Source organism: Canis lupus, chromosome 1, assembly GCF_048164855.1.
Source record: "Canis lupus baileyi chromosome 1, mCanLup2.hap1, whole genome shotgun sequence".
In the NCBI taxonomy this organism is placed as follows: Eukaryota; Metazoa; Chordata; class Mammalia; order Carnivora; family Canidae; genus Canis; species Canis lupus.
Window position 1 is genome coordinate 90,422,598 of NC_132838.1, and position 21,357 is coordinate 90,443,954.

Below are 21,357 nucleotides of genomic sequence, written 5' to 3' on the forward strand. Positions count from 1 at the left end.
AGAGGCTGGCTGTAAGAATTAAGCAAAAGCATATTTCAAGACGCCTGGCACAGTATGTCCTTCACAAATGATACCCGTAAAGGTTATTGGTTGAAATTTTTCCAGTTTTTCAATATCGTGTAACCAAAGCGTGAGGGGAGGTAACGAGTCAACTTTTCACTCTGTTTATTAGTATTTCTGTCCAATTGTGTCTGTTGTGAGAAGACTGATGTTTGAAGAACCTCAAGCCTTGGATTTGTTGCTACTTGTGCTTTTATGGCAGAGAGTAGGCCTACCCTGTGACCCATGGTTCTCACACCACAGGAGAGCTTTGGGGTGGGGGGCACAAACGATGTTTTCACTTGAAAAAACCTGATAAACTCAACTGATTACAAAAGAGGTTAATTGTTGCAAAATTTGACCTCTTTCTGGTTAATTTTTTTTTTTAAGATTTTATTCATATATTTGACAGAGGGCGAGGGAGAAGCAGGTCCCCACAGAGCAGGAAGCCCGATGCGGAGAACCCTGGGATCATGACCCAAGCTGAAGGCAGATGCTTAATCGACTTAGCCCCCGGAACCCCTCTTGGGCTAATTTCTATGCCCATTGATTTGCCCCTCACCACTTTCAGAACCTGAGTCCTAGTCCTTGTCTTGCAGGAGGTTCCAGACTGTCTCCACTTGGTCCTGATAATTGTCCCCTTCTGCATCTCCTAACATCCATTATTTTCCCAGGTGGCCCCTTTCCTACCTTCCGTCTGGAGACATACTGTTGAGTGCATATAACTCTTCGTGTTATGTCGTTTCCCTGCCTGGATATTTTCCTTGAGGCTAGTTCCACACCCTGTATGTGTTTGGCCATCACCATGGCTCCCGGCCCTGGTATTCACTCATGAGGATGAGCCATCGCAGATTGGAGGTTAGCAGTGAGCAGCGGACCTGCCAGCACCGTGCGGAGGAGTGAGCCAGACAGAAGCTGATAGGTGGTGGCGGGGAGATCTGGCATGTTTGGCTGCAGAGTTAAATGCTCCCCCAGGGGGAGGGCAGTACATTCTGCTAGGATCGCAGAGTACTGGAACAGTGGGGTGGGGGGCCGGGAGGTTCACTCTGTGAAGTCTTATTGTATGAGGTGCAGTTAGCCAGGTGACGTCCATTTGGCAGGGGCTGGCTGTTCCAGACAGAGGTGGGAAAGCATCCTTTGTTCACAGCCCAAGAGTTGAGTTGAGTTCGATTTTGAATTAGAGGGTAGAGTTGGGTAGGAGGGTCGGGGAAGTGCGTGGAGTAGGGGTAAGGTCCTAAAGGGCCTGGTTAGCCATGTTAAGAAATTTTAAACTTGGGATGCCTGGATGGCTCAGGGGTTGAGCGCCTTCGGCTCAGGGTGTGATCCCAGGGTCTTGGGATCGAGTCCCACATTGGGCTCCCCACAGGGAACCTGCTTCTCCCTCTGCCTGTGTCTCTGCCTCTCTCTGTGTGTCTCTCATGAATAAATAAATAAAATCTTTAAAAAAAAAAAAAAGGAATTTTAAACTTGATCTCAAGGGTGGTGGGAAATCGTTGAGTTTTAAGCCGGGTGAGTTCTGTAACTAGAAGCCCAGATTGGGAAACGCCCTCTAGCCTGGGGGTAGGAGCAGGGCACCTGTAGCAGCACCTGGTAAGGGAAACCTAGCCTGGGCTGGGGCCACGGGGCCAGAGAGAGGTGGGCGGTGTGGAGGTGTGGAAGAAGGAACTCTGTGAGGTGAAAGAGGTGCGATGCCAGGCTCCTGGGGGGCCCAGCTGCTTGCTATGAAGTGGGAGGACTCTAGGAGGGTGTGGGGTGGGTGTGGCGTAGGGAGATGAGCCCAGTTCGGGGCAAGTGGAGTTGTAGGGTCTGCAGGATATCAGAGGGAAGTGTCAGTGGGAACTGTGCATGTCAAGTTCAGAAAAGAGAATGTGTACCATGGGTCAGGTTGTGCAGAGCTTCCCCGCCCCGTGCAGATGATCCCTGCAGCTGTGAAGGAACAAGATCACCCAGTTGGGGGTGGAGGCCCACGGTGGGAGGAGGGGGCTTAGGGCCAGCCCCTGCAGAGCACCCTGCAAAGGAGCCTGAGGATGTGGATCCCAGGGGGTTCGAGGAAACCTGCAGAAGGGCATGGTTTCCGGCATCCCATCCCATGCAGCCACGGGAATGGACTCACGTGTGAGGCAGGGCTCCTGCTGGCCTTTGAGGGCATTAGAAGCAAGGGGAGCCCCCTGGGGGTGGACACGGTCCCTGGACCGTGGGTGATGGTGCCGCTGCCACACGCCCCCCCTTAGCCAGCGCCGTTGTCTGGTGTGCACACTGAACCCCGACGTGCCGTGGCTTCGGGTGCTCAGCAGTTCCCAGTGGGGGACAGTTCTGCCTAGGAGGGGATTTGGCCATCTGTGACGACATTTATTGCTTATTACAGACCGAACCAAGCGGGTGGGCACTACAGGCATCTGGTGGGTGGAAGCCCGGGGTGCCGCCGAACCCCCTGCGGTGCACAGCCCCCATGTCACAGACACATCCAGCCAGAAACATTGGTTGAACAAAGGTTGAGAGACCTCGGTGGAGGTGAACCTTTCCATTTCAGGATGTTTGCGTGTGAAGTGGAGGGCGTGGGAGGGCAGGACCTGCAGGTGTGAACCGGGGAGCAGAGTCCTCCTGGCCTGTGCCCCAGCCTCATCTGTGGCTGCCCTCCTCTTGTCTCCTCATCTCGGCCATGTCACCTTCCTTATCGGGTTGTCGCTTGTCTCCTGCAGGCATTTCCACACCCGCACCCCACCACCCCGCCCCAGTACTATGATGCAAGGTACTGGTGCGTCCTGATTTCTGAGCACCTTGTAAGGCATCTGTGTGTTGCTGCCGTTTGGTGCGGGAAACCTGTTCTGGCAGCGGGGAGACGGCTGTCGCTCTGGCGCATCTAACGTAGCCCGCAGTTCATTGTCGGGGCCATAAGGCTTGGATGCGGGGCCCCTCGACCGGCAGGCTTGGAGGGAGAGTCGGGAAGTGTTCTTGGCTTGGGAAGCAAGGCTCGCTCCTGGCTTTGGGAAGCACAGAGCACGGACGGTTCTCACCAGCTAGGGTTGCAGCAGCCCCCCCCAGCGTTGGGGAAACAGATCAGGTCATTATCTCAGCAACGTCAGAACTGTGTTCCCAGGTCAGTCGTGGTTGGAACAGTCGGGGCAGGGGGAGGAGAGGAAGGAATGGGCGGCTCCCTGTCGCTGTCCCTTTCCAGCCTTCTCAGATTGCAGCTGCTCCTTGGATAACCTGTGCTCTGCACACTGCAGGGGCTTGCTGAGTCTTGCGAGTCCCTCACGTGAGGCTGGCGGCATCCTGGGACCAATGCACAGGAAAACGTGCCACAACATCCTGTCGCTGGGCAGACACCTGATGAAAATCTGTTAAAACAGACCGGCCGAGGAGAGTCCTGGGTGAGTTCCAAGAGCCCAGCGGTCTTTTCCGTTTCAGAAATAATTTTACCCTGCCACAGTGGGTAAACCTGAAGCCCCTGAGCGAAATGAAAACAGGCCTAATGTGAAGTTTCAGCAAAGAGTGCTCAAAGCAGTGAGACTTCGTGGGTTGAGCGCGAGAAGGGTCTTAATTTTAAATTGGTGGCGACAGTAATGAGCCTCCGGCCACGTGGACTGCACGATGAGCCTTGGTCGTGGGTGGGTCCTTTCTGAATTAATTGCTGGATGTAGAGATGGATTTCAGGCCCCTTCCAATTAAATTGTCTTTCCTATAAATAAATAGATAGGGCTGATAAGACTTCTCTTCCTGCACACTGAATACCACAAGACAGATGACACAAGCATGGCTTTGGGGTATTTGTTTGTAAAGTCCTAACTCCGTCTACAAGCCCACAAAACGGTAATGAAACACACTAGAGCTTTTCATTTTCCCTGGCGGACCAGCCCGTGCCGTGCAAGGGGGAAGGGGGAAGACTATTTGTCGTTTGGTTTGGCTGGTTCCTTTTGCAACATGTGCTAAAAATCCTGGATGGTAATTCCTTTGAGGAAAGGCTATCTTCTATGGCTAAATAACTGAGAGAGAGTGATTAGGAGAATCCCTCCCCTTGTGTAACATCAGTCGTCCTTCTAAACCATATTGCAGACCCTCTGTGGAAATGATGAGTGGAGGTTTTTCTTCCTTCAGGCTACCAGCAGGTGATTCTTTAGGGAAGAATCCAGACTCCTTTGTTAGGGTTACTTGAGTTACTAACTCTGGAGGGCTTTCTAAAGGCCTGTTCCTGGTGTATGGAGGGTTCCTGATTCCGTGATTGCAGCAGGCAAACTTGGTTCTTCTAGGCTGTTGATCTCTGGCAGCGTGCGTAGATGCCCCGTTTGCTTTCTAGGACTGCTTTAGCAGTAAATAGCAGGGATATTTGCCAAGAATGTTTGCAAAGAGAATGCAAACAAATCTGTGTTTATTTCAACAAAGAGATATTCACGACTTGTGTGAAAAAAAAAAACAACCTAGTAGGTACAAAGAAATTTTTATAAACAAAGGTCCTCTCACAACTCACCAAGTATTTATATATCTGCGTTTGCATATCCTAAAGTGTTAACCGTGGTAAAGGGATTTTTTTTTTTGGAATTAGACTAATTTAGTGGAAATTTTTTCTGATCAGGATTTTTTTTAAAGGTCTTGTTTATTTATTTATTTATTCATGAAAGATACACAGAGAGAGGCAGAGACACAGAGGGAGAAGCAGGCTCCATTTGGGGAACCCGATGCGACACTCGATCCCAGGACCCTGGGATCATACCCTGAACCAAAGGCAGATCCTCAACTGCTGAGCCACCCAAATGCTCCTCTGACTAGAATTTTAACATGTTTTATTTATGCAATAATTATGGAGGGGGAAAATAGACATAAATATATAAAAAGCAGGAATTTTAAAGTCTGGTTCAAGAACTAGATACTGCATGAAATTATAGATGAAATCCTATACCCTCTTTTCATTTTAATATCATCACTAATTTCAAAGAAGTTTATTTTCTTTTTCTACTTACTCCACAGAAAATGGAGGCAAATAAAGCATATATGATGAATTTTCAACTTTTCTTCTCTATGACTTTATTTCTTCTTAACACTCACTTTGACAGTTCTTCTTTCGGGCCTATTTTTCCAGAGCCTTCCAATAGAGAGAGTGGAGAGTATCCCATCCAGACCCTACTGTGAAGCTCTGTCCCCTGACTTCCTGCCGTAGGTATGACCTCAGGCCAGTTACACCCCCCCCCCCCCCCCCCCCCGGCAGACTCTGCCCTACTTGCCAAGGAATTGTTGATGGCAGATCAAACCTAACTGGTAAAGGATTTACCAACTAACACGCCTCAGTGGTGTTTCAAGACAGGCTATGTTTCATGTTTACCAGTTTTGTTCCCTTAGAATAAAAAGCCAGGCAATCCTTAGGAAGGACCATTTTTCCTTCCTTTTCCTATTGTGGCTGACACAGCTGTCTGCGCACAGCTTGAGATGGGCAGCAGCGAGCCCCAGGCTGCAGTGTGGGGGTGTGGGAGAGAAGCCACCCCACTCTTCTCTCTGCCCGAGCCACCTGGCTCCTTTGTTTCTTTCTCCTCCTTGTCCTCTGGGGTGTATGAACGGCAGTGACTCCATGACATAGGAACTCCGAAGCTGGTGAATAAAGCCCAAGCAGGTGGCTGCCTATTGTCTGTCCAGAGGAAGTGAGCGTGGTTCTTCCTGGGACAGCTTTCATCTTTTGATAGCTTCTAGAGGGGGAAAATGATCCTTAATTAGGGTTGGGGGATTGTACACACAGTCCTGGGGTCAGAACATTCCCCAGGGAAGACCTTCTCGGTGGGCTTGGGTCTTTTCCACATCACTGAGGCCCTCTGGGGTGAGGACTTTCTCTCTATATGGGCATGCCTGGAATGTCAGCATTCTCAACAGCACTGGATTGGATGCAGAGAGTCAGAAAACAAGCTCCAGGGACACCTGGGTGGCTCAGTGGTCGAGCGTCTGCCATCAGCTCAGGTTGTGATTCCTGGATCCTGAGATGGAGCTCCGTATCTGGCTTCCCTCTGCTTCTCCCTCTGCCTAAGTCTCTGCCTCTCTGTGTGTCTTTCATGAATAAATAAATAAAATCTTAGAAAAGAAAAGAAAAGAAAAGTTCCAAATTGGAGAAAAAAAAAGTCACATTGTAGGTGGAATAAATATACAGACTTAACCTGTGGTAAGTCCCACCCCCCCCACCCCCCACCATGAGGTCTTAATTTTTAGTACCTTTTTAGGTATCGGTAATTCTAAAAGAGAACTTCTCATCTTGGGGTTTTATGAAAGTCGATTACAAAACTCCACTCGTTCTTTAATAACACGGTGCTGTCCACCACTCCTCCCGCATTAAGACAGAAGCTTGACTGCAGATACTCAGCCGGATAATCCTCCAGGTCCAGCAGCAGCAGGAACAGATAAGTCATCTTGAAACATCACGGACCCAAAGGAACCTGGACTCCTTTATCAGATTAGATTCTCTGAGGAGTGAGAGGCCATGCCTGGCAACCTGTGAACATTGCCGCCTCTCAGCTCTGGGTCTTTGGGTTGTGGGTGGCAGGGCTTAAAGGCCCAGCAGTCGGGGAGAAAGCTCTGTAATCACTCTGTTTTATCCCATTGCTTTTTCATCCTCCTCCTGAACAGCCTGTCTCTGGACAGGATCAGACTCCTCTCCTCCTTTTCCTGGGCTCCAGATGAATTTCCTGCCACCTGTGCAGCAGTTTCTCCAAGATCACGTAGCTCTAGGGGTCCTGAGGTCTAGCCCTCCTGCCTCTGTGTTGCTGTGTCTCCCGTCTTGGGAGACGAAGGGAAAGCAGGAGGAGAGATGAGGGGCCGAGGAGGACAGCGGAGATGGAGGTGGGCATGAAGGGGGATGACAGTTCATGACTAATTATTACTACCACCGGTCTGGCTGGGAACAGCCAAAGTTAGGAAACCTCTCTCCCTCTCTCAGGCTTTTCTCAGTTGCAGTAGGGGTGAAAAGATGAGGCTGGAAGAGCAAAGGCAACTGTGGGAGCAAAGGGAAAACAGATGAATTTGCTTCTTCCCTCTTTCATCTAGATTGACTGCATGGAGACAGAGTTGTTTCCCATGATGCTACTTAATGCCCATTTTGGTATATGAGGCTGTTGGGTTTTATAAGAATGATTCCTAGGATTTCAAGTATGAAGTCAGCTCTCTGTTGCTCTGGGGGGTGAGGTGGGAGAGAAACAGCATGTGCAAAGGCCCTGAGGTAGGAAGGGTCTTCAGCCTGCTTGAGAACAGATTCAGATTCTGTGACTGGTGTAGAATGGACAAGATGAGGACAAAAGTAAAAGCAGGTAGATCAATTATGAAGCTCAGGGACTTGCCCAAGGCTGGTTGGCCCATGAAATGGCTAAGCCAGGACTCAAACCCAAGTCTCTCTGAAGATTAAAGTTATCGTCTCCTGAGTGTTCGTTAAACAATATTCATTAATGATATTCATGTCGACCCCCAACGTGTTTAAAACATTCTTCAGTGGAAGCTTTCTTTCCTTATGGCTTATTGATCTTTTAATTAGAATATTAAATGGGATTGGCTATTAAGTTACCCGCTGCAGAAAAAGAGGGGGAGGACTCATTACGGAGTCAGCCAGCAGAAACTTGGAATCCCGCCTGCTGCCTGCTTGAGCCTTGCCAGGCTGTAATTTCTTTAATTCATCCAATCACATTCTTGACTAACCTGCGCAAGTCCGCACGGCGCCTTGGCTTTTCCCCCGTAACAGCTTAGGGATGTCTAAAGAAAATATTTTGAAATGTTTTCTCTTGATCAAGGTGTTGCGGTTAGACGCTGTGTACACTGCTTTCGGCGCAGGGTGAGCTCTTTTTGTATCATGTGATTCTTCGTCAGGAATGAATGTGGTTGTGGTTCTTGTCACCTTTATTTTAAAAAACCATTAATCAGGCGCTTTTGTAGAGAAGGTGATTTAGGCGTGTGCAGCCTTTCTCTTCCAGAGACTTGGGTATATCCCAAGGTATTTAAAATCGCAGAGTTCTGGTAGGTCGGAAGAAAACGACTGCCTGGCACGGAGGGCCGCTTTGTGCGGGGCGGTGGGCTTTACCTCGCTCTGACCGTGGCCCTGCGGAGAAGGCTGTACTGTACGTCTTGTTGCACATGTGGGGAAACTGAGGCCTAAACGTGGCAGAGCTGGGATGTGAGCTCAGGCTCGCTCGGGTCCCTGCGCTTCGGGCCCGTGCACCTCTGGCCCTCGGGTCGGGTGCGCTGCAGGCGGGTGCTGGGAGTCTCCTCAGACGTTGGCCACCAGAGTCACCTAGCGGGTCAGGGAGGCCGGAGTTAGGGTAGCGACCTTTCCTACCAGCTGTTGTGAGGACCCCGGAGAAGAGAAAGGAGCGTGGAGGGCTCACTGTCTCCTTGGTCACCCTCTTGCACAAAACTTTTGTACGTCCAAGCTTCCCTGTGTGTTTGCCTCTACTTCCAGTAGGAATACTTGAAGACCAGTAAACTGTTCTTCAGGGTTTCGTGGAAATTGAACTCAAGTATAATGGCAGTCTCAATGACCACTTAATTTTTTTTTTTTTTAAGATTTCATTTGTTCATGAGAGAGAGAGAGAGATAGAGAGAGAGAGAGAGAGAGGTAGAGGGAGAAGCAGGCTCCCTGCGGGGAGCCTGATGTGGGACTCGATCCCAGGACCCCAGGATCATGCCCTCAGCTGAAGGCAGATGCTCAATCACTGAGCCAAAGATCATTTATTGCAGTGATTCTCCAATTGTCATCTTCCTCTGAATCCCACGGGGGCTGTATTTAGAGGGGCCCTGCTCCCAGACTTTGTGATTCAGGGATTGGTCTGAGAATGTACATTTCTGACAATTTTCTGGGTGCTGTGGCTGGCCTGCGCACCATGGGTTGAGGATCACTAGTATGGGGACGGTAATAGGTGCTAATGAAGTTAGATGAGCCCGTGGCTAGTCCCTGAGAGTCATTGTCTGGCCTCACACCACATCCACAACCCGAAGCACAGTGGCATCCTCGCTGTTGGGAAAACGGGGGTCACCTGCCTCTCCTCCCCCTCCCACACCATATACATGGTGGCATGGGACTTAGATACAGTGGTGAAACTCCTTTGCTGGATGTTTGCCATAATTGCCCATCCTGTTAAATTAGAGGAGTCAAATGAGTAAATGTAAATGAGGATTTGGAAACCCAATAGGTAAACTATTCTACTTCCTAGATTATGCTGATGGTCCTTACAAGGACCAAGGACAAGGGGGGGGGGGGATCTTTTTTTCTTTTCTTTTTTTTCTTTTCTTTTCTTTTCTTTTCTTTTCTTCTCTTCTCTTCTCTTCTCTTCTCTTCTCTTCTCTTCTCTTCCTTTCCTTTCCTTTCCTTTCCTTTCCTTTCCTTTCCTTTCCTTTCCTTTCTTTTCTTTTCTTTTCTTTTCTTTTCTTTTCTTTTCTTTTCTTTTCTTTTCTTATCCTTTTTCTTTATTCATGAGAGAGAGGCAGAGGGAGAAGCAGTCTCCCTGTGGGGAGCCCGATGTGGTACTCCATCCCAGGACCCTGAATGCAGACGCTCAACCACTGAGCCACCCGGGTGCCCCTGGGTGAGATGTTTCAGTGCCAGGGTGTTGCTGGCTTTTTCCTTCTCTCCTTACAGTAACTGAAAAGTTTAAGATTCCTATTTGGCTGGAAATTCAATCACATAGGCTGGTTTTGTAAGCCTGAAGAAATTCTTTCAGATTTGATGTGTCCAGACTTGTACTGGAATATGAAGTATTTGATTTAAGACGATCTGTGGGCTCCTGGTGCATAAATGTTTTTGAAAATCTGTTTCTCAAAATACAATTAGAAAAAAATTCCTTTGGAATGCAGAAATGACCTTTTAGTGGTGATAAAGATGCTGGCAACCTTTCTTCTAAGAAAAGAAGCAAAACAAAATCTTTTAACCTTCACAATGTTATAATAACATCATTAATTTTCATGTAGACAAGCACCATTGATCATATTTAAAGTAATCATTAAACTTTTTCAGAGCTGTGCTAAAGACAACTATTTTTTAAGTCCTACTCCTCTAATTAAAATATTGCAAAGTTGATGGGAGGGGGTGCTAAGTTATAGTTCTTATTTCTTCCTTCTCTAGAGTTTGTCTTGTTTTAATTCAAGTGGGGGAAAAACAAAATTGTGACTAAATATAAAGGCATTTTAGAAAATCTTATTTTAGGGAGGAGAGAAAAGTTTGGAGGCACTTCTGATAATGAACGCTCAAAAAAAAATCTGAGACCTATTAGAATTTTTTAAAACCCCAGTATGGTTAACATACAGTGTTCTATTAGTTTCATGTGTATAAAATAGTGATTTAGCATTTCCAGAGGACACAGGTACAGTCCTTAATCCCCGTCACCTATTTCACCTGTCCCACACACCTCCCCTCTGGTAACCATCAGATTGTTCTCTATAGTTAAGAGTCTATTTTTTGGTTTGCCTTTTTTTTTCTTGCTTAGTTTAATTTCTTAAATTCCACATATAAGTGAAATCATATGGTTATTTGTCTTTCTCTGATTTATTTCACTTAGCATTATGCTCTCTAGTTCCATTCATGTGGTTGCAAGTGGCAAGATCTTATTATTTTTTTAAGATTTAATTAATTTATTTATTTGAGAGAGAGAGTGAGAGCACATGAGCAGGGGCAGAGGGAGAGGGAGAAGGAGGGAGCCCGATGCAGGGGCTCGATCCCAGGATACTGGGATCATGACCTGAGCCAAAGGCAGATGCTTAACTGACTGAGCCACCCAGGCACCCCAAAATTTCATTCTTTTTTATGGCAGAGTAATATTCCTTATAATGGACTATGTATACACACACCGCTGCTTTATCCATTCATCTGTTGGTGGACAGTTGGGCTGCTTCCATAATTTGGCTGTTGTAAATAAATAATGCTGCAATAAACATGGGGGTGCATATAGCTCTTCATATTAGTGCTTTTGTATTCTTTGGGCAAATACCCAGTAGTGGGATTACTGGATCGTATGGTAATTTTATTTTTAATGTTTTGAGGAGCGCCCATACTGTCTGCACCAGTTCATGCCTACAGTGCACGCAGGTTCCTTGTTACAATTTGTTAGTTTGTCTTGCTTAATTTTCTTATTTTTAAATTAATGAACGTATTGCTCATGTACAAAATTCCCTTGTTTCTGTATGTGTGTCTGTGTCTGCTGTGCAGAGAGAAGTGGTGTGTGTTCAGAGGTTGCTGGCGAAACATTTGGGAACCTTGGTTTCTTGCGCTGTCCTCTGATTGAGGGTGGCTTGAGTCTTATGCTCCGGACTTGGTTGTCCAGGCTGGTTTTAGAGTCCTGCTGCTGTCAGTTAGGAGATGTGACCCTACCAGTACCATTTAACCATGGAGTCACAGTTTCCGCATCTCTTAGATCTAATTATATTATCGACCTCATGTGGTTGTGGAGTGCCCAGCTTGGTAAATGATCTGTAATGGTAGCTATCATCCTGATAAGTTGTGTGACTATATTCATTTTCTTTTTGCAAAAATAAATAAATAAATAAATAAATAAATAAATAAATAAATAAATAAATAAAGTAAGCATACATTCTGAATTTGTGGAGTGATCTGGATAAGAATCCAGGAGGTACTGGGTGTTATGCTATATGTTGGCAAATTGACCTCCAATAAAAAAAATTAAAAAAAAAAAAAGAATCCAGGAGCTAGAGAATAATCAGTTGTACCAGTGTCACTACCTTATATGTTGTTTTACTTATTTTAGTCCCTGTGAAATAAAATAAAATTTCTATCCATGATCTTTTTGAACTAATAGTGTAATTATTAGGGTGCCACGATGTAAAAACGTGCTTACAAAACTAAGGTTTGGGAAGTGAAACGAATCAGATATAGTGACTGTAAGGTTTTTCCTTTTTAATAGCTGGTCTTCCATTACTCTGTTGATCTACAGTGGGATTTTAAAATCTAATGTCCTTGTTCCATTAAGATAATTCAATAATTTATCCAATTACTCTCCTTACTCAACTTTAGCTCTTAGCCTGTTGGTGCCTTATCTCTGGCTCTTGCCCTGGTTTTGACTTTCTGGCACTGTACCACTTCTGTTTATTTTGTCCATTTTCGTGGGCTGGGATTCTGCCTTAATTCTTTCAGTCGTATGAATGCCATTTCTCTTGTTCCAAACTCATTTAGGACTCATCCCTGTGTTGTAGCCTCCGAACGGTCCCAGCAAGTGAGATGCAGTGTGAGACCTCATTGGGATTCTTATTTGAACAAACCATCTGCAAAAAAGACACTTTTGAGACCATCACAAAAATTTTAATATGGACTGAGTTCTCAGTGATAAGACAATTATTAATTTTGTTAGGGTTTGATAATGGCAGGTGGTTAAATTAAAAGATAGTGTTCTCTTTCGGGCAGAGGATACAGTAAGAAAAAAATAGACCTAGGGCTCCGGTTGGGGGAGGAGGTTTCTATAATATCACAGGGGACATATAGTAGCAAAACTGCTCATTCTAGGAAATAATGAGGAATATGGAAAAATTGAGAGGGAAACTACCCCCCCCCGAAAAAAATTGTTATACAGTCGATGCCAATTATATATGGGATTTATGTTCTGTAAAGTGCTGTGAGCACAGAATCAGTAAATATTAAACTATTGCTCCTAAGGAGAGAAAGAGGAGCTTAGGTTCCTATGAGCTTTGGTCATTAACACTTCCATCAACAGTTCCAATACATAGCATTGTTTTAAATGTTTAAATGCATTTCTGTTTTTCTTTTCCCCCAAGATTTCATTTATTTATTCATGAGAAACACAGAGAGAGAGAGGCAGAGACATAGGCAGAGGGAAAAGCAGGCTTCATGCAGGGAGCCCAATGCAGGACTCGATCCCAGGACTCTGGGATCATGACCTGAGCCAAAAGGCAGACACTTAACCACTGAGCCACCCAGGTGCCTCAATGTGTTTCTGTTTTAAAGACACCTTGTTGAATACATATTGTTGATCCGTGAACACTGAGCTCAGGGCCAACTGCACCGTAACTCAGGCATGAGCGAGGCTGACCTAGCACACAGGGTCTCTCCACAGGGCAAGTCACGGCCCTGTCGCACCCGGGGACCTTACCACTCCAACACTGCACTCGGGGGCCATGTCAAAAAACTGAATGATCATCCCAAAGCACAAAAATCCAAAACCCATGGCACCAGGTGATTGTGAAATGGACACTTGTTTACCATAGGAGAGCTGAAACAAGAAGGCGGAGTGTTGCCCTGTTTGGCCTCAACTGGGAGCACATGCATAGAGTGACTCAAATACTTCACTGCACTGCACAAGCCCATGAGTGACCATCAGGTATTGATTTGAGGGGTCAGAGATTTCACCGAGCAGGCCACGTTGCAAATATGGAGACCATGAGTAATGAGGATCTACTCCTTTTTTGCAAGCCTTTTTTGGGGGGTAATTTATCCATTGGCATTGGATATTTTTGCCACAGATTTGTCCACTTTCTTGTAAAGTGTCTGGTCTGTTCTTATGGTCTTACTGATTTATTCTAAACTCTAAAAATCACAGGGAGCCATGTTGAATTTCTTGCTGTGCTCATCCGTTTAATTTTTCTGCACACTGAAGTTTTTAATGACAGACTTAATACTGTTACTCACTTTCGTTTTCTGCTTGAGCTTAGGAAAGCCAAGGATGATGACCTTTAAATGGAAAGAGTGAAACAAATGTAGATGGACGTGACCAAATGCAGGGATACTTCCGTTGAGTTTGAGTCTCGAGGCCCAATTTCGTCATATCTAGGACACTTAAAAAGTCCTTCCAGAAATAATCTACTTGAAAATGCTTTGTAAACTTAAAAATGCTGTCAAAAGTGTAAGGGCGTAATATTTTCTGATTTGTAGACTTATGTTGGCAATCTTGGAGGACAGAAGGAAGGTCAACAAGAGCAAAGAGAGAGGCGGATGTTCTTTAGAAATGGAAAACATTTTAATTTTCTGAAAAAGAAAATGAGAAATGAAAGATTTTTTTCCAGGTATGGTGCAGAAGCTCTTTAAAAGTGATTCCCTTAGCAATCAATAGAGCTTTCTCAGGTTGACTGAGTCAGGTTGACTCTGTGGCTCTCTACCATGGGCCCCATTCTTACCTTTATACCTGTTCTTCATGTGTATTGTGGTCTCCCTAGGTTAGAACTCTTTTTTCCTGCAGGCTAGTGCTCCCCTGGTCTGGAACTTTCTTAAAGCATTTTTTTTTAAAGATTTTATTTATTCATGAGAGACACACACACAGAGAGGCAGAGACACAGGTAGAGGGAGAAGCAGGCTCCATGCAGGGAGCCTGACATGGCACTCGATCCCGGGTCTCCAGGTCTCCAGGATCACACCCTGGGCTGAAGGTGGCGCTAAACTGCTGAGCCACCCGGGCTGCCCCTTAAAGCATTTTTTAAAAAAGATTTATTTATTCATTTTAGAGAGAGAGCACAAGCAGGAGGAACAGGGAGAGGCAGAGAGCAGACTCCCTGCTGAGCGCAGAGCCTAACACAAGGTTCGATCTCATGACCTTGAAATCATGACCTGAGCTGAAACCAAGAGTTGGACAGTTAACCAGCTGAGCCACCCAGGCACCCCTTTCTTGGAGCATTTTTACCTTGCATTGGAGTCATTTGTGTGTGTGTGTGTGTGTGTGTGTGTGTGTGTGTGTGTGATCTCTTTACCTCCCTGAAGATAAGCTTCTGCCTTACTCATGGTTTCATCTCCCATTGACTTCAGCTGAGTGCCTTCAAAAGAATAAGTGTGAAATGATCTTGGAACAGAATAGAGGGAAGAAGGGATAGTTTGGGATTACCTGGGAAAGAGGCCCAGTGGTTTCAGGAAGTAGCATGGGTTTCCTAAAGAGAAGCCTTTCCTAAACTAACCTCATTTTCTTTCTTTTCTTTTCTCTTTTCCTTTCTTTTTTCTTTTCTTTTCTTTTCTCTTTTCTTTCTTTCAAATCAGTTAGTTATTGAAGAAAGAGTTTCAGTAATATCGTTGTTAGGGGCTACCAGAATAAAACGAGATATTTGAGTTTCTTCAGATCCTTTTATGGATAAATTGGGAAAATACAGACTTGATTATAATAAGATACGTAGATATATTGCAGGTTGATTAGCCATTTGACTTTCTGCAATTCACTGCCTTGTCGGTGCTATTCTTATTTTCCCACCACAGTAGTATTTGAGAAAAGGAGAGTTTATGCTTAGTAGGGAAAGATGTAAAGGGGTGGAAGGTACAGGGTCGGTCGTAGGCAGAAGTGTAGGGTAGGTTGAAAGCTGTAACTAGGCACCTTGTATCTTTAAAGTTACATGTTTTTGCACAAAGATAAACCTGCTTTGTACTTTAATTTTTAACATTCATATTTGTTTTAATATAAAAATGTTTTAAGTTGTCATAAGATACTTTGGTAGCCCTCCCAGGACATGGTGTCCTGGCTTGAGAAAGTGGTCTTGATAAAGAAAGGTGGATCCCATTTGTGTCTGTCCCACTTGTTAGGATTTCAGAAATCAGGATAGAAAAAAGGGTTTCTAAAAGTCAAAAACAATCAACATGAACAAGTATACAATTAAACTCCACTGAATGCAACTTCCTTATCCCTGGTTATAGGGAAAAAATTGTGTGTTGTGGAATGGAGAGACCTGCGTCAATAGCAGCTCTTGTTAAAAAGATTCCAAGTTTTAGCCAACCGTTTGACATGGTTGGCCATCTCCAACAGCATTAATGACACAGTATTCAGAACAAAGGAGATAATCATGCCTTTGTTTCCTGCACTGGTCAGGCAGCCTCTGAGGGCCTGCTTGCAATTCTGAGCTCTACATTTTAAGAGGGCAACCAGGGTGGAAAGTGGCCTAGAAACTATGTCCTACCAGGAATAGTTGAAAGGCTGTGGGATGGAAAGGGAGAGCAGACTAACTTCTCAGAACTGGAACTTTGAGATAGATGTAAGAGCATTCTCTTCTCTGTCGATGATCAAGGTTTTTTTCTGTGTGTTCACAAAGAAAATAGAGATCTTGTATACACTTATTAGTAATTGTTTTCCTCCACCAAATGCAGTATATACATCATTTCATGTTTTATTTCTATATCTATATTATTCTTTCTAATGGCTGCATAGCATCCCATTATATGAATACACCCTTTTTTTTTAAAGGTTTTATTTGTTTATTAGAGAGTGCATGAGCAGAGGGGAGAGGCAGAGGGAGAGGGAGAAGCAGGCTCCGCACTGAGCAGGGAGCCTGATGTGGGGCTTAATCCCAGGGTCCCAAGATCATGACCTGAGCTGAAGGCAGATGTTTAACTGAGCCCCCTCAGGTGCCCCAAATACACCTTTAATTAAAACTATCTCTCACTGACACTCATTTTGGTGGTTTGCAGTTTCTTAGTATCATAAGCAACAGCACTGTGATGGATATCTTTGAGATATTCCCATCACTGTGTGTCAAGTTCTTTCCTTAGGACAAATTCTCAGAAATAGAATAGCTTGCTCAAAGTTAACCTTTCCCCCCCAACCCATTCTTCTTTTTAAGACTTTGGGTACTTTCTGCCAAATGGCCTTACCAATAGAACTGGATGTGTTCAAGAATTTGGATTACCCCCAAGTCAGAGATGTGCAGAGGGGATTTTGGCAATGAGTTGTATGTTGGACAGCGGTCTAAGATCCCTTCACAAAGGGCACAAACGTTTTTATATATGACCTGGTGGTGGTTTTATCTAGAGGTGTCTGGTTTCAGTCTTAGTCTGTAGGGAAAGTAATGCAGATTTCTCATCAAAATCACTGTAGAAATCAGCCAGTGAGAGGTTCTGCTGGGGTGCAGAACCCCTTGGCTGGTAGCCATTGGCACATGGAAAAGAGATCACATCAAGTACTTTCTCTGGTTAAGAGAAAAGACGAAGCAAGCCTGCAGACCATAGTTCTGCTGCATAAAGTAACTTAGGACAAACTGATGAAATGTTTGGTCAAACTTTATTTTCTGACCATTAATAATAGAAAATAATTTTTTGTTTATATATAGCCCTCACTGCTGTCTCTGTTGCCAGGAAGCTAATTCTGTTATCCACATCCCTAATACGGCAACTTTGTCTATATTTCTGTTCTTTGTGCATTGTGTTGAGACTTAAACTGTGAATGTTCCATTAACTGAGAACTCTGAATAGCCATTGTATAACTGGAGTGATAGTCTGTCTGTGTCAGTTCCATGCATTGTGTTCGAGAATAAACGTGCTGTTTGATTTTCTGGTGGGACTTCTCTCGTTGCCACTACTAATATGATGTTATTGAAAAGATAAGCCAAAGAATAAACCTCAAAAGTGCTTGGCATTGTTGAAACATAAAATATTTCAGTTTAGGATTATATGATTATATATATGTTCCTGTAGTTGCAAATAGGTGGTAGAGAATGAATGTCTTATCGTTGGGTTTTAGGTGAGAAGTGCCAGTGAAATTGAATCCTGAATTACATTTACATGTGCTTCACTAGGGAGAAGTTCTTTTTTTTTTTTTTTTTTTTTCTATCAGAATCTCAGATTAGTCTGTGGTCCAGAAGGATGAGGCACTTTGACCCACCAGATTGGATTCAGCCCTGCCAGCTTGTTGGATCACTAGGAAATGATAGAAACACCTAGACCAACCAGGGCAGGATGCTTAGAGGTGCTGCCCAAATATTTGTCACGAAACTGATAAAAATCAGAGATTCCTTTTTTTTTTTTAAATCTATAACATGTCATAGTCTGTGAGCTCTTAGAGGACACAGTCTCTGTTTTATTTGTTCTCTGGCATCCTAGCTTCTTGCTACTGGCTTGTGTACTTTCTTTGTCAAGGTAGAGGTCTTTAAACTTTTTAGACATTTCCATTCATACAAAACAGTTTAAGCACGTGTCCTCAAAAGAGACACTTAAATCTAAATTATACATAGGCACGTTTCTATAATGAGGACACATGCTCTGATTTGTGTTACACTGATAATATAAAACACATGTCATGTAATTATATGTAATTTTGGCAATGCTAAAGTAAGATGAAATGAAGTGTTTTTAAATATATCAATAACCGGGCAGCCCAGGTGGCTCAGTGGTTTAGCACCGCCTTCAGCCCAGGGCATGATCTTGGAGACCTGGGATCGAGTCCCACGTCAGGCTCCCTGCGTGGAGCCTGCTTCTCGCTCTGCCTGTGTCACTGCCTCTGTGTGTGTGTCTCTCATGAATGAATGAATGAATGAATGAATGAATATCAATAACCATGATGGCTTCATATTAACATTAGCTGATATCTAAAAGGGTACACTGTATACTTATTTCTGCTCCTTCCTACTTTTGACCTCTTCATAATTTAGGTTTGTACCCAGCTTCAGTTTTTCATGGCTCCCCTCCCACCTCCTAACACCCTGTCCAGCTGATGGCCTCACTGCTAACTCCTCCTCCTCTGTGCATCATTCAAATTCTTTAGAGTCAGCCTTCCAATTTGCCCATTTTCGCCTTATCTTGTCAGGTCACCTCTTGTGAATCTCTGATAAACTGTATTTTTGGCTTCTCTGAGCATGTCCGCTCTGTCCCCCACAGGTCACTGGGGCAAGTGGGACAAAGTCACTTGGCACAGGCATGGCTGTCAGGCAGCAAGGAGAGTGGGTGGGACAGCTCCACCGAGGCGGGGCCTGGTGAGGCTGGGATGGTGGCCCAACTTTCCACATATGTGTCGATGGCTGTAGAAGAGACCCTAAAGTCTGGCTTCCTCTTTTTTTCCTTTGCAAATGCATGCCTCCATCCCTTAAAAGATCACTAGGCATATTCAGCAAAATTCAGTAAACCAGAGAGCTGGAGACCATTTATGTCTATAAAGCTCTTCCTCACCCACCCGTCCACCTTTCCTGTCCTATTCCCACCAGGGAGAACACAGTAGCAGCAGCATCTAGCAAACTTAACCCATAGCTCTTGCAGTAGCAGCGAACGGTTTCATGTTTGTTCCCATTCAGCCTCATGCAGACTGGGCCTTAAAGATTCCCTGTGCAGAACACAGCTCATTTCTTCTGCATAGATGCAAGCCGGCGAGGAACACTGGAACAGTGTGGCCTAGTTCAGACGGGCCATATAAAGGAAGCAGGTGTTTGGGAATGTGAAACCTATCAATGCACCCACGGGAGTGTTTTCTTTTGAAAAGCACCCTCTAGGTCCCTTCCTTGTAGAATGTGAGTATGATGTTGGCCCTTTCTAGAGCTGCAGCCACCTGGAGCAATGCATGAGCTTCTCAGAATCAGACCTCATAGGAGTGTATTCCTGTAGTATGGACAGTTGCACGTGTTCTGTAACTTTAAGTGGCCAAGTGCTGTTGAATTTAGAGTTATTTTTTTTAAAGATTTTATTTATTTATTCGTGAGAGACACAGAGAGAGAGGCAGAGACATGGGCAAAGGGAGAAGCAGGCTCCTCCAGGAAGCCCAATGTGGGACTCGATCCCGGAATCCTGCGATCACTCCCTGAGCTAAAGGCAGATGCTCAACCACTGAGTCCACCCAGGCATCCCTAGAGTTAATTTTTTTAAGTGGCTCAGAACTGTCCAGCAGGAGCAAAATTTTCAGTCTTCCCAGGAGATGGAGAGAACATCAACATTTATTGAATGCCTGAGTTCAACACTCTGCATTCTTTGCTCCATTTCATCTTCATGCCACTACTATGGAACCATGATTATTCCCACTTTGTGGAGAGGAAAATAGAGCTTAGAAGCTTTGATTTGACTAAAATCACAGACTAGCCAGGTGTGAGGTAGAAGGTGGTCGTGTGTGATGATAACTTAGATTTCTTTTAATAACTATGTTACCAGGTATGATGGTGTGCAGTTCAACATGTGTAATCTTACTCATTCTCAGCACACTTAAGCCTCAAAGTTTTTTATTTTTAATTTATTATTTGAGAGAGAGAGAGAGAGAGAGCAGGGAGAGGGGCAGAGGGAGAGAGAATCTCCAGCAGATTCCCTGCTGAGCATGGAGCCCAACCTGGGGCTCAATCTTATGATCCTGAGATCATGACTTGAGCCAAAATCAAGAATCAGACATTTAACCAGCTGAGCCACCCAAGTGCCTCTAAGCCTCAGAGGTTTTAAAAATCAGTCTCCCAAGACTGTCTTGAGACCAAGAACAAACACTATTAAAACATTGGTTTCCTTCTAGTCACTTGTATATATTTTTCTAGAATCAACCTTATACCCAGTTTTCACTTACCTGAATAAAACAAGCATCTCCTCATCTTAATAAAATCTTCACAAACATGAAGCGAGTCTGTGTAATAATGTAAGTTTCTAACGTTTTGCTATTATAATAGTGGAGTGGTGAATATATATGTTACTGCATTTGTTGGGAAAGGAGAGTTTAAAACAGCTTTTTCTTTTTATTTTTTTTTAAAGAATTTATTTATTTATGAGAGAAACAGAGAGAGAGAGAGGCAGACACACAGGCAGTAGGAGAAGCAGGCCCCATACAGGCAGCCCAATGTGGGACTTGATCCCGGGTCTCCAGGATCACACCCTGGGCGGAAGGCGGCGCTAAACCGCTGAGCCACCCGGGCAGCCCAAAACAGCTTTTTCTTAATGTGTATTATTAGAAGCAGTGTTATCTGCCTTTGGCCCAGGGCGCGATCCTGGAGTCCCAGGATCGAGTCCCATGTCGGACTCCCAGCATGGAGCCTGCTTCTCCCTCCTCCTGTGTCTCTGCCTCTCTCTCTCTCTCTCTCTCTCTCTCTCTATCATGAATAAATAAATAAACCTAAGAAAAAAAGAAGCAGCGTTATAGGGCCAAAAGTTATATTTAAGAACTGTAATAACTTTAAAATACCTTGATACATTTTGCCTGATTGATTTCTTTTGACTATGGGACCAATATCCACCCCGGGGCAGTGTGAGTGAACACTAGTTTCCCTGTAGACCTTGCCCCTGGGGGCGGGATCGGTGGTCCCAGTGCTACTCCACCAGGACCATCCCTGCCTGTGGGGTGAGGGTGCAGGGAGGTGGAGGGCCACGGGGGACATGGGAAGCTGTTGGGGCAGAAACCTCACCTCAATCTGCATGACACCCATCTGTTTGCAACTGCTAGATGTGTCCTTTACTAGTCTTTCTGCCGCCCTTCCATTGTGTCGAGTCCATTCTAAAAGCTTAACTTCTTGTCTCTACATCATTCATCATTCTTACTTCCATCCCTCAGTATGTCATAGTGCTTTCCTTTTTCTTATTCACTTAGGTGCCCTAATAAGAGATAGACACTTCTTTGATTGGTTTTTATTTTATTACTTTTTACTGAATTTTATTATTTTTAAGATTTTATTATTTGAGAGAGATAGAGCATGAGCTGGGGGAGAGGCAGATGGAGA

At 44.8% G+C, this 21,357-nt stretch overlaps 1 protein-coding gene across 5 annotated transcripts in view; it reads left to right on the forward strand.

The window, feature by feature from the left end:
* The window catches only part of KANK1 (KN motif and ankyrin repeat domains 1), a 207,907-nt gene that overhangs the window by 31,828 nt on the left and 154,722 nt on the right, over positions 1-21,357 (forward strand). The window contains exon 1 of one of the 5 annotated variants that reach the window (XM_072839338.1): positions 3,268-3,410. The exons of the other annotated variants lie outside the window; for them this stretch is intronic. The gene's annotated coding sequence lies outside the window, so the exon portion shown is untranslated. Of the gene's footprint in view, positions 1-3,267; positions 3,411-21,357 lie in introns of those variants that run through there. 5 annotated transcript variants of the gene reach the window in all.